Source organism: Pseudophryne corroboree, chromosome 8 (assembly GCF_028390025.1).
Source record: "Pseudophryne corroboree isolate aPseCor3 chromosome 8, aPseCor3.hap2, whole genome shotgun sequence".
Classification (NCBI taxonomy): domain Eukaryota; kingdom Metazoa; phylum Chordata; class Amphibia; order Anura; family Myobatrachidae; genus Pseudophryne; species Pseudophryne corroboree.
Window position 1 is genome coordinate 455947552 of NC_086451.1, and position 14030 is coordinate 455961581.

The following is a 14030-nucleotide window of genomic DNA, read 5'->3' on the forward strand; positions in this document are numbered from 1 at the left end:
AAATACATCCATATAGCCCCAGGGGCTATATGTGATGTATTCTTTAGCCAAAACGAGGTATTATCATTGCTGCCCAGGGCGCCCCCCCCCCCCGCGCCCTGCACCCTCCGTGACCGCTGGTGTGAAGTGTGTGACAACAATGGCGCACAGCTGCAGTGCTGTGCGCTACCTCATGAAGACTGAAAAGTCTTCTGCCGCCGGTTTCTGGACCTCTTCACTTTTCGGCATCTGCAAGGGGGTCGGCGGCGCGGCTCCAGGACCGGACTCCATGGCTGGGCCTGTGTTCGATCCCTCTGGAGCTAATGGTGTCCAGTAGCCTAAGAAGCCAATCCATCCTGCACGCAGGTGAGTTCACTTCTTCTCCCCTAAGTCCCTCGTTGCAGTGAGCCTGTTGCCAGCAGGACTCACTGTAAAATAAAAAACCTAAAAACTTTTTCTAAGCAGCTCTTTAGGAGAGCCACCTAGATTTGCACCCTGCTCGGACGGGCACAAAAACCTAACTGAGGCTTGGAGGAGGGTCATAGGGGGAGGAGCCAGTGCACACCACCTGATCCTAAAGCTTTATTTTTGTGCCCTGTCTCCTGCGGAGCCGCTAATCCCCATGGTCCTGACGGAGTCCCAGCATCCACTAGGACGTCAGAGAAAAATAAATTAACAAAAAGTTGCCGTGACCCGGATTCGAACCGGGGTTGCTGCGGCCACAACGCAGAGTACTAACCACTATACGATCACGGCAGACACTACAGCTGTGCTGTCTCTTGTCCCTATGTGAAATGAATCCTTTGCAGTTTCATTATCACCAGAGTCAGGACAATGTGCTTTCAGTAGATACAGTAAACCTGTCACTCACATGTGAGAGGAGTACGCATACTTACAACTTGTTACATGACAGCATAATACAAAGAACACAAGCCATTGTTTACTGGTGAAAAGCTGCATGATTTATTACTGTAATTGGATTTAAGTACAAACGAAACACTGTAATTACATTTTATTAGCTCTACTAAAACTCTGAACAAGAATATGTTATACTGTGCATCCAGAAAGTATTCACAGCACTTAACTTTTTCCACATTTTATTATGTTACAGCCTTATTCCAAAATGGAATAAATTCATTTTTTCCCTCCAAATTCTACACACAACACCCCATAATGACAACATGAAAAAAGTTTTTGAGATTTTTGCAAATTTAAAATCACATGTACATAAGTATTCACAACCTTTGCCATGAAGCTCAAAATTGAGCTCAGGTGCATCCTGTTTCTACTGATCATCCTTGAGATGTTCCTACAGCTTAATTGGAGTCCACCTGTGGTAAATTCAGTTGATTGGACATGATTTGGAAAGGTACACACCTGTCTATATAAGGTCCTACACTTGCCAGTGCATGTCTGAGCACAAACCAAGCATGAAGTAAAAAAACATTGTCTGCAGAACTGGATTGTCTTGAGGAACAAATCTGGGGAAGGATACAGAAAAGTACCTGCTGCTTTGAAGGTCCCAATGAGCACAGTGGCCTCCATCATCTGTAAATGGAAGAAGTTTGGAACCACCAGGACTCTTCCTAGAGCTGGCCGGCCGTCTAAACGGAGCGATCAGGGGAGAAGGGCCCAAGTCAGGGAGGTGACCAAGAACCCGAAGGTCACTCTGTCAGAGCTATAGCATTCCTCTGTGGAGAGAGGAGAACCTTCCAGAAGGACAACCATCTCTGCAGCAATCCCCCAATCAGGCCTGTATGGTAGAGTGGCCAGACGGAAGCCACTCCTTAGTAAAAAGCACATGGCAGCCTGCCTGGAGTTTGCCAAAATGCACCTGAAGGACTCTCAGACTATGAGAAACAAAATTCTCTAGTCTGATGAGACAAAGACTAAACTCTTTGGCGTGAATGCCAGGCGTCATGATTGGAGGAAACCAGGCACCACTCATAACCTGGCCAATACCATCCCTACAGTGAAGCATGGTTGTGGCAGAATCATGCTGTGGGGATGTTTTTCAGCAGCAAGAACTAGGAGACTAGTCAGGACAGAAGGAAATATGAATGCAGTAATGTACAGAGACATCCTAGATGAAACCTGCTCCAGAGCACTCTTGACCTCAGACTGGGGTGACGGTTCCTCTTTCAGCAGGACAATGACCCTAAGCACACAGCCAAGGTATCAAAGGAGTGGCTACTGGACAACTCTGGAAATGTCCTTGAGTGGCCCAGCCAGAGCCCAGACTTGAATCCGATTGAACATCTCTGGAGAAATCTGAAAATGGCTGTGCACCGACACTACCCAGCCAACTTGATGGAGCTAGAGAGGTGCTGCAAAGAGGAATGAGCAAAACTGCACAAAGATAGGTGTGCCAAGCTTGTGGCATCATATTCAAAAAGACTTGAGGCTGTAATTGCTGCCAAAGGTGCATCTACAAAGTATTGAGAAAAGGCTGTGAATACTTATGTACATGTGATTTCTTAGTCTTTTATTTTTAACACATTTTCAAAAATCTCAAAAACACTTTTTTCACGTTGTCATTATAGGGTATTGGCCCTCATTCCGAGTTGATCGCTCGGTATTTTTCATCGCATCGCAATGAAAATCCGCTTAGTACGCATGCGCAATATTCGCACTGCGACTGCGCCAAGTAATTTTACAATGAAGATAGTATTTTTACTCACGGCTTTTTCTTCGCTCCGGCGATCGTAGTGTGATTGACAGGAAATGGGTGTTACTGGGCGGAAACACGGCGTTTTAGGGGCGTGTGGTTAAAAACGCTACCGTTTCCGGAAAAAACGCAGGAGTGGCCGGAGAAACGGGGGAGTGTCTGTACGAACGCTGGGTGTGTTTGTGACGTCAAACCAGGAACGACAAGCACTGAACTGATCGCACAGGCAGAGTAAGTGTGGAGCTACTCTAAAACTGCTAAGTAGTTTGTGATCGCAATATTGCGAATACTTCGGTCGCAATTTTAAGAAGCTAAGATACACTCCCAGTAGGCGTAGGCTTAGCATGTGTAACTCTGCTAAATTCGCCTTGCGACCGATCAACTCGGAATGAGGGCCATTGTGTGTAGAATTTTGAGGTAAAAAGTACATTTATTCCAGTTTGGAATAAGGCTGTAACATAACAAAATGAGGAAAAAGTGAAGCGCTGTGAATACTTTCCAGATGAACTGTATATTAGGGTCTACCTTATCCTCAGTGCCGGCATGATCCAAAATCCAGCCTGAGATAGTGACACCTTTGCTTTTCTGATTGTTCAATGTACACAAACTTTGTGTCATAAACCAAATGATAAAAATATTGTATAAAGTTAACTGCAGGCTGTGTATAAGGGCCCTCATTCCGAGTTGTTCGCTCGGTATTTTTCATCGCATCGCAGTGAAAATCCGCTTAGTACGCATGCGCAATGTTCGCACTGCGACTGCGCCAAGTAACTTTACTATGAAGAAAGTATTTTTACTCACGGCTTTTTCTTCGCTCCGGCGAACGTAATGTGATTGACAGGAAATGGGTGTTACTGGGCGGAAACACGGCGTTTCAGGGGCGTGTGGCTGAAAACGCTACCGTTTCCGGAAAAAACGCAGGAGTGGCCGGGGAAACGGTGGGAGTGCCTGGGCGAACGCTGGGTGTGTTTGTGACGTCAACCAGGAACGACAAGCACTGAAATGATCGCACAGGCAGAGTAAGTCTGGAGCTACTCTGAAACTGCTAAGTAGTTAGTAATCGCATTATTGCGAATACATCGGTCGCAATTTTATGAAGCTAAGATTCACTCCCAGTAGGCGGCGGCTTAGCGTGTGTAACTCTGCTAAAATCGCCTTGCGACCGATCAACTCGGAATGAGGGCCAAGGTGTATATGAAACATAAATGCAGAGTTGGGCCCTATCTTCAAGAGATCTCATTATGGTATGCAAATATTCCAAACTATGGAAAAATGCGAAACCAAATTACTTCTGGTCTCAAGCATTTCAGATATGGGAGATTCAACCTGTAATTAATTTTCATCTTAAAGCAAATAAAGCTAGAAAAATACAATTAAAATCTCCGTGCCTTTAACCCCTTAAATGGGCTCAGCCCTTTCCCATTCGAATAACTGCCCTCTCCAGAGGATTTTGCAAAGTAGCTTCAAATATATCAGCTTCAGCTAGACAAATGAAACTATCCTTTTAACATATCCTTTATCTGTGATCCGTACCTGCGGACATATCGGATAATGGCCCTCATTCCTGCTGGATCGCTATGGATCGTAAACTAGCAATTTTCAGCAAACTCGGCATGCGCTGCGGTCGCACAGCGCATGTGTACACATTCACTATGATTGACAGCTTCAACTGTCCGGGGTGGGGGTTGGGCAGCATTGCGGGGGAGTGGTACAGCCAACGCAGGCATGGCCGGACTGTTTTTGGAGCGGCTGCGTGACATCACAAGCAGTCGGTCTGATGAAGAAAATGGCGGCGGACCACCTGCATACGCAGCCTAGCTGTATATGCCAGGGGGGGGGGTCATCATTAGTTCTGGACACAGAGACGTGATCACAATTGTTTTGTGATCGCATCGCTAGCCGCTATTTAACATGGTGGGCGGCCTTGCCCTGCATTGGGCGGCCCACAGCATGCTATAGAAGCCGTTACAGATTCTGCTTTTTAGTTTTTGAAGCTGAATAGGGTCTAATGGTGGGAGAGCGTCATGGATCAATTTTCTAATCGAACAGAGTTGTAATGACTGCAGGTACTGTAGCTCAACTGTCATGACTGCAGGTACTGTAGCTCAACTGCAATCTTTCCCATTTTCACTTATTAGTTCCAAAAGGGAAATGGTCACCTGAGATGAGCGAAACGCCGGCCAACTTTACTGAAAATGTAATTTTAGAAATGGACATTTTACAGGGGTGCAAAGTGTTGATAATGAGATCTTTGCATTCCACCAAAAGGCATTCCGCATGGTACAGTATATCTAAATAAGACATAATGAAGTATGAACAGAGCTGGGACAGCAATAGGCAATTCATGCTGCTGTGTGGTTATAGTAAGACTGGGAACGCTTTGGCTACAATACGTCGACAAAATGTAGAATGTGGGCAAATATTCCACAGAATACTTTTGAAAATGTTGTCCCTTCCTAGGCAGCTGGTGTCCTTGTGGTCCTACATAATATGTGGTAGTGAGGCTGAAATTCCTGGAATGTGCTAGGGAATGTGCCCTGAAAGGAAGCCCAGTACAGATGATCACTTTGCACCATTAAATAGCATTTGGAACAGACTTTTATTCAAAAGGAACAGCTGCACCCAAACCGTGCCAGGGAAATCTGGCTAGTAGCAATACGCAACCATTAGAACCTCTGCCTGTTGGAAACCAGCAGTTCCTATAGGTGGCACCACACGTACACTCATCCACTTGTTGAGAACACGGTGAAGTATATGTGTAATAACTATTAGGTAAGTACCTGTGATGTAGGTGCCAGCTGCCGCAGGAACCCTTGGCAGAGGAATGAAGAAACCCCATCAAACCCCTAAAGAGTCACTGTACATGTGGACAGTGGCTAAAAGTTTTACTGCATCCGAAGGTAGTCACTGCTATATGACATAACTGGTTAAACTGTCAAACACAACATGAGATGGCAGATAAAGCGAGAGATATCACACAGTGCATTTCAAAATGGAAGGGGCAATACAAGAATATATAGAAGGTATCTGACACATTTTATGATAGTTGACACCATGTATTTATAATTATCTCCAGGAATGACAGAGCAGCTGCCATTGTTTGTCTGCTTGTGTGTGAGAGGCATTGAATGGGAGCAGTATTTGGAAGGCATGCTGTTCCTTGTAGTGCCAATGGGAGATCCTGGGGGTGGCTCCCGGGTAAGTTAGCTCTGTCTGCATGTGTTTTAGTAACAGCCTTTATCATGAGGCCTACTGTGACAAATTACATGGCCCTATGTGGGCACTGCTATCATGTAGGTTAGGACTGCTGACATCGGAGAAGCTGTGAAGTGGACAGCAGCTAAACATGCATTTGCAAACGTGTAAACTAATTCTCTGAATTTCTATTACCAGATAGGTTCAGGTATGGTTACAGGTAATTTTTAGTGTGCTGGGGAAAAATTTAGGGGTGGGGATTTGCACCCCCCCCCTTACTGTCTGTTGTGGACCATGTATTTGTATTCAGTTAACTGTACAACGGAAAGGTAATGGCCCTAAGTGTCCACTAGGTGGCAGTCTATGCTATGTCTATGATGGCGCGGTCTGAGGTGGTGGCACCTTATGTCTATAAAAGCAGGCAGTACAATTTTGGCTTTATGTTCCAGGTATAACACTAAAGGTGACAGCTAAGGCCCCTTGGTTCAACACACTAGAGCAGAGGCGGCCAAAACATTGATTGCGATCTACCGGTAGCTCGCAGAGCTCCCGCCAGTAGATCGCGACCAACTTCTTCATTCTAAGTGTGTCTCTCCGCCTCTCCGAGTCCGGAGCGGTCCCAATGATGCATTGCGCAGGTGACGTCAGCCGTGGAATGCACGATTGGGAACACAAAGTGAGCCTGTGCACCTGCTGATTCTGGTTTGATCCAGGCAGCGTCGGTGGCAGCAGGACAGCAGCGTCGGAAAGCGGGAGCAGGCACATGACAGCTGGGAGCCAGCCAGCGGAGATCCAGCAGGCCAGCCAGCCAAGAGCCACTGAAGCCAGCCAGCGGGGAGCCACTCAAGCCAGCCAGCGTGAGATAAAGTCATGTTAGTTAGAGGCACAAGTCCAGTAAAGTCCTGGGTGAATGCATGAGTATTATGTAATAATTGTACAATAATTTCATGGTATATTAGACCAGGAAAGCCGATTGTCCGTCTGCAATTGATGTTACAAAATGCTATTACTGCAGTGTTCAGTTATCATGATGGAAATACAATGCAGAGGGGGCCGTTCTGAGGGGGTATCACACAGACGACTATTCTGCACACTGGGGCATTGCACAAGGAGCTGTTATGCATAGAGGGGAATATTGCTCAGGGGTCTGTTCTGCACTGCAATGGGTGATTCTGCACATGGGTATTGCAAAGGGAGCGGTTTGCACAGGGTGCTGTTCAGCACACAATCATCACTACATTGTGTATTAATATTTTTTGTATGTGGACATTACTATTGGTGCTGTTATTTTATGTTATATTATTAATGCTATTTTTAAATGTGCGTGTTTTTAATGGTGGTGTTATTTGATGTCTTCATTCTTAAAGCTATTTTTTAATGTGTGCGTTATTATTGGTGCTGTTATTTGATGGCGTCATTCTTAATGATATTTTTTTTAAATGTATGCAATATTGGTGCTGTTATTTGATGGCTTCATTCTTAGGGCGGTATTCAATTCTTTTAACCCTTTCCACATCCGTTCTGTTTCTGCTGATGGGCGTGGTATAATCATTTCAGCTCGCTACCCCCGCGATAGTGAGGGCACCCAACCTGTTACGCAGCGAAACCTGATTACTATGGGCACAATATGCATGATAACGATGATCACTTTAGGAGATTGGGCATGATATATCATTTCGAAATTGTTTGCTTAACTGCGCACTGAGTCCCTTTTTGTCTCGAATAAGCTGCTGCACTTAAAAGGTGACCAACCTCACAATAGAAGCAAAAATACAAAATTGTGCCGCGCTCAATCCTGATGATTGTAATGTGCTGACACCTCAATTTGTTACACACTAGTTGTCTGCATAGTTTGAAGGTGTAGCATATCCTAAACACAAGAAAGTGATGTATCAGACGAAGGGGCAGATGTATTAACCTTGAGAAGGCATAAGGAAATGATAAACCAGTGATATGTGTAAGGTGATAAACGCACCAGCCAATCAGCTCCAATATGTAAATTAACAGTTAGGATCTGATTGGCTGGAGACTTTATCACCTTGCACATATCACTGGTTTATCACTTCCTTATGCCTTCTCCAAGTTAATACATCTGCCCCCATGACCCTTAACCTGTACAAATTACACAGTATAGTATCTGGTACGATCGTAGATGAAATCATTTTGTGGCAAATGTATTTTTAAAGCACTAAGCTCTGTTTATTTAAATAATATAGTCCAGTAATGTCCATATCATTTCTCAAAGTCACTCTTTCTTAATGCGGCGTCCCGCATACAAGTTTTACCAGAATCTGATTGGTACAGTCTTTTGAGCACTCAATTACTTCTGCAGTGATACTGGAAAGGGTACTTTGAGTCTTCACAGTGTGGAGCACTCAGTGTTAAATCATAAGGTACACAGACATAGGGGTTTCCTCCGGACTGGCTTCCTCCTCTCACCCTGGCTGCCCGTGGTGCGTCCTGCTTCAGACGCCCCTCGTGCGCCAGTTGGTTCGATTATGCAGCCTGTCTGAGGTAAGGGAGTCTGGGGGGCGCTCTACGGAGCTGCTCACCAGGCTTTTCCTGCTGATAACCCGAGCTCCGACACGACTTCCTTCTTCGTTCTGCGGTTGCTAGGTTACGAGCGCGCTCTACGGATGTCCGGGTCACGTGACCAGGTCTTTCGTGGGTAGTCTCGTCCCCTCAGCTCCGTGTGGCAATGATCAATGAAATGTGGATAATAAAATCAGTGGTGCCTCCAACGCGTTTCAGCCTCTGTCAGGCCTTCCTCTGGGAGAATGATGTGTTTGATTAGTGAATAGTTCTGATTTTTCAAGGGTGAATGGAATGTCTCTTCCGATCATGTGGTCTTCATATGCTGCTCCTATTGGTCTAGACTTCTTTCTATTTAGTGTATAGGGTAACCTGATTAATCTAAAGGGTCCTGATTGTGTATTTCTTCCTTATCTAAAAGTCTAATATCCCTTTAAAATTAATATATTAGAATTGCTGGTGTTAATCTAAAGGGTGATATATCATTTGAATACCGCCAATTGTGCTATTCTTAAATGTGTGTGTTATTGGTATTATTTGATGGCGTCATTCTTAATGCTATTTTAAAAAAATGTATGCGTTATTGGTGTTGTTATTTGATGGCGTCATTCGTAATGCTATTTTGAAATGTGTGCAGAATTATTGGTGCTGTTATTTGATGGGGTCATTAGTCTTAAGGCTACTTATAAATGTGGGTATTACAACTGGGGCTACTACGTGTTGTTCTGCACTTTTGGCACACAGGTCACAGAGGCTTTGCGACGCAGAGAGAAGAAAGCCAAGGCCATTGTGAGCGAGCCTAAGCAGTCAAAGTGCAGGAACGCTTGTTTGGGACACCAGGGTCTTCAGGGAAGAACATTCAAGCTACTGGTAAGTTTATTGACTGTGGCCCTCATTCGGACCCGATCGCATGCAGCACTTCCTCGCAGCGGTGCGATCGGGTCTGGGATGCGCATGTGCGGCATTGCCCGGTGATGGCAACTGCGCTGACAGCGGAGAAAGCGGTCGCAGCGGTGACTGCAAGAAGACTGACTGCAGGAAGGCGTTCCAGGGCATCAACTGACCGTTGGAGGCCGTTTTCGAGAAGTGGTAAGAAAAACGCAGGCGTGTCCAGGCGAATGGAGTGCGGATGTCTGACGTCAAAGCCGAGCCCATCATCGCTGGATCCGTCACACAGGGTAAGTATATCCAGGGCTGGTCTTGATTTGTGAGAATCTTTTTTTAGCATAGTAGGGCTGCACAAGCGATCACATCCTTGCTATGCTAAAATACGCTCCCCCACAGGCGGCGTCTAGTTGATCGCAGCAGCATCAAAAAGTTACTTGGTGAGATCAACTCGGAATGAGGGCCTGTGTGCACTACTGTGATGGCTAATGTGATATGGACATGTCTGTGGAGGCTAATATGTGTTCTGATGTTTTTGTCTCTTAGGTGACAACTCAATATGAGTGCTGCGCAAATTGCCAAGAAGCCAAAAACATACTACTTCCACGCTGAGGGGTATATTCAATTGTCGGAAAGATGGCAGTTTCCGACAGGTTTAGGTCGGAAGGGGTTCTGACCTATTCAATGCAGCCCCATTTTTTCTGACAAGTCGGGAAATCCGACTTGACGGAATGGACGTGGATTGGCGGCTTTAGCTGCCAATCCACGTGCATTGTCGGAAGTGGGGCCAAGCCCCATTTCCGACAATGTCAATCCGATTTCTGTCATTGACATTGCCGCAGCCTCCTCCATCCATCCTGCCGTGCTGGGAGCTTCTCACAGCAGCATCATCAGCCCCCCCCCCTCACTCCCTCTCTCCGGGGCGTGCGATGCCGGACACACAGTAGTAGCATCACCGCCGCACGGTCTGAGCGACATCATCAGCCCTCACTCACTCTCTCCCTCTGGGGCGGGCGATGACGGACACACAGCAGTAGCACTGCCACCGCCGCTGCCCGATTTCTGGGACTAGCACCAGAGCAGCGGTTAGTGCTGCGGATGTGTGGGGCTACTGTATGCCTTGCTGCAGCCTGTGCCGCCGCCACTTCTCCATGGTTACTGGGGCAGCTGTGTGCTGGGTCGCAGGTCTGTCCCCGCTGCCCCCCACACTGCCTGCTGCCCTCCCCACCTGTTCCTCTCTGACTGCTGTCCGGGGAGCTGGGGACTATCACTCCTCTCACAGCAGTGCTTTCTCCATGATACACACACATGTGCAGGCAGTGCCCCGTTTCCGACAATCATTCCGTCTTTAAAAAATGTCAGAAAGACATTGTCGAGAACGGCCAAATCCGCCGTTCATTGAATAGGGCTTGTCGGATCCATTCCGACAAATGCATGTCGGAATGGATCCGACAGTAATTGAATATACCAGAATGGGAAAATTACTTTTTTTTCACTTTGTCCAATTCAAAATGCGTATGTCTGATTCAAAAGTCGCTATTGCAAAGAAAGGGAATCTGGTTCGGCATTTTAAAACTATGCACAATAAGTTTGACATGGATTTTCTGCTGAAAGTGAATTGCGGAAGAGGAAAGTTCAGCAATTGTAACTGCACTTTAACGCCCAGCAATCACTCTTTACAAAGCCCAATGCTAAATCAAAGGCAGCTACTATTACATCATTGCGGGTTAGCCACATACTGTACTTGCAAAGCGCAAAAAAAGTTTTCAAGATGGAGAATTGGTCAAAGAGGCCTTTTTGGAAGCAGCAGATGTTTTATTTCAAGATTTTAAAAACAAATCTGATATTATATCTTCTATTAAGGATATTCAGCTATCCAGAAACTCTGTGAAGCGACGCTGTGAAGTTATGGCAGCTACAAAGAGACCAAAAAGAGTGTGTGTTTTTTTCACTACAATTTGATGAGTCAACGGACCTTACAGACACATCACAACTTTGCATCTTCTGTAGAATGGTATTTGACGATATGTCTGCTAAAGAGGAAATGCTGAAAATCCTCCCACTAGAGGGGAAAACTAGAGGGGAAGACATTTTCCAGGCATTCAAGGATTATATAACTAACACACAGCTAGCAATTTATAAACTTATTTCCATAACCACGGATGGAGCACCTGCTATGACAGGCCGGACTAATGGATTCATTGCCCTGTGCAAACACGATGATACATTTCCGGACTTTTTGAATTATCACTGCAGAATTCATCAACAGGCTCTGGGGGTCATTCTGACCCGTTCACTCGCTGATTTTTATCACAGCTCAGCGAATAAGTACCCACTGCGCATGCGCCGGCGCATGGCAGACGGCCGAAGGCCGTAGCTGGGCTGCGATCGCCTCTGCCTGATTGACAGGTAGAGGCGGTCGCTGGGTGGGAGGGGGCGGAATGGCGGCGTTTGGCTGCGATTTCGTGGATGCGGTCCGGCCAGTGCAGCGGCTGTGTGACGTAATATGCAGCCGCTGCAGGCCGGGGAGCAACGAGTAGCTCCCGGCCGGCACGCTAAAGCTGCGCTGGTTGGGAGCTACTCTTGAAGTGCAACGGCATCGCCGCTATGCCTTTGCACTTCTGCGGGGGGGGGTGGGGGTGGGCGGAGGCACTGACATGTGGGACAATTTAGCACAGCTACGATCATCTCGAATGAGGGCCTCTGTGTGGTAAAATGCTAAACATGATGGATGTCACAGATATTGCAATTAAAATTGTCAGCTCGATACGTGCTAGAAGTCTCCAGAGGCGTCTCTTCCGATCACACCTAGAAGAGAAGGAAGCGGAACCCAGTGATCTTTTACTACGCACTGATGTCTGATGGACAAGTAGAAGTGCTTTTCCCAACCTCCAATCAGGGAGTGCCACGTATTGGCGCTCTCCTGTTTGGCTGCGCTGGCCTGGACTGTCAGTAATGCGGCATTGCAGAGGAGAGAATGTAGATGATCGCTGTTCCATTATAAGCAAAGGTGGGAACTTTGTGGTCTGCGGGAGCCCGCAAGGTTAAGTGGGGGGCACTGCAGCTTCCTTGCACCCCCATTTAAGTCACGCTTCAGGTGTTATGGCCGGTCAGGATTTGCGTGCACATCCGGGTGCACTCCCGGTGTCCCAAATCCTGATGCTGCCGTCCAGCAGCCTGTGGATGGGAACTGTTGCGCCTCCTGCTGGTCAACATGGTTTACTGCAGGTGGTGTCTGCGCACAGTGCCATCTCTGCTACGTTTACCGGGCTGGTTAGCTTACCGCCGGCGGTTTTCCTGCTGACTCCTTCTGTGGCGGCGGCCTGGTCGGGGGTTCCGCAGTTTCCCGTTATGAGTTCGGCCATATCAACTAGCTTTAGCGGTTCTCAGGCCCCCCTTTTTCTACTTATTTGCCTGCGCCGTTTCCACCATCACAGGGCTCTGTCACATCATTGCCTGTCCCTGTGGGTCCGGTGTTGTCCCTCTTTGCTGGGCCTTATGTCGGGGGGGGGGATTTTCCCACGGGGCCCTTCCACAGAACCCCTATTGATCAGCGCCATTCCCGCATGGCACCCTGGTTCGCATAGTCTCTCTGGCCTCCCGCCTTGGGTGCGGCCGTTAGTGCGGCAATCGCAGGCCCTATGACCGGGTCAGTTCCTCCTAGCCCCTGTTCCCCCTCCCCTTTGCTTCCTGTCCCCTCCCCGGCTCCAGCCGGGTTTGTTTCTCCCCTGCCCCTTTCTTCTGTTTCCCCTTTAGGTGTCGAGGTATCGGTGGGGGTCTCTCCTCGCGAAAGGTCTTCCGCTGCCTTGGCGGAGTCTGATGCTGGTGCCCGTCAGGAGAAGTCGTCGACGCAGCTGAGCGGCACTTCGGGAGCAGGTGAAGCCACGTCGATGCGTCCGAAGAGGCGGGAGGTCCTTCTGGAGCTGGTGAGATGGTTACTCATTCTTCTTCTGACAGTTCTTCTTCTAGTTCTTCTTCCGATTCTAGGTCTTCTGTGTCCCCAAGGCGCCTGCGTAAATCGGCCAGGCTCATTGCGCATCGCATACACAAGAAGGATAGGAAGGCCAAAAGGAGGGGTGCTGCAGTTGCGTCGAAGCCCCCCCTTTTTACTGAAATGGTGCACTGCACAAACACGGCGGTCACCCGGGGTTTGAGGAAAAGGATGAGAGAAAAGATTAGGAAGGGTAAATATGTTGACATGTTCACCCTTACGGATGACATGCAAAAGGCTTTCAATAAGGCTAGGTAGGTTGGGGGCATTGGTGAGAATGCTTTTTGCAATTTTCACCAGTGGCTATGCGGTTTCTTGGTCTTTTCGGCGTGCTACAAGACCAGCTGAATATCATAACACAGTCAAATATCTGTTTCTGGTTCACAAAATGTACTTGACCTCCAAGGGTTACGCTTAGTGTCGGCCTCCGGTCACGTGGGGGTTGCCCACTATTTAGACGATTATCTCTTTGTAGGCTCAAGTTCGGTTTGCAGGGATGTCCTGGGTTTTGCACAACAGTTGTTCGGTCTTCTTGGGGTGCCTGGGGCCCCTGATAAGACCGAGGGGCCCACGGGTTGCCTCAGTTATTTGGGCATTGAAATCGACTCGGGGGCCGGTTGCTGCCAGCTGCCCTCTGATAAGGTGCACAAATTGTAGGGTCTTGTAGGGTCAGATTGAAGCAGGTTCAATCGTTGCTTGGGTCTTTTAATTTTGCATGCAGGATCATCCCTATGGGGCGTGTTTTCTGCCGTAAGCTTAAAAGGTCCATGTCAGGTGTTC

The 14030-nt window shown here is 47.5% G+C and overlaps 1 non-coding gene across 1 annotated transcript; it reads right to left on the minus strand.

Moving 5' to 3' along the window:
• Positions 1-663: 663 nt before the first annotated feature.
• TRNAH-GUG (transfer RNA histidin (anticodon GUG)) lies at positions 664-735 on the minus strand. Its single transcript has one exon. It is a non-coding gene; the product is annotated as a tRNA-His (tRNA).
• Positions 736-14030: the final 13295 nt, after the last annotated feature.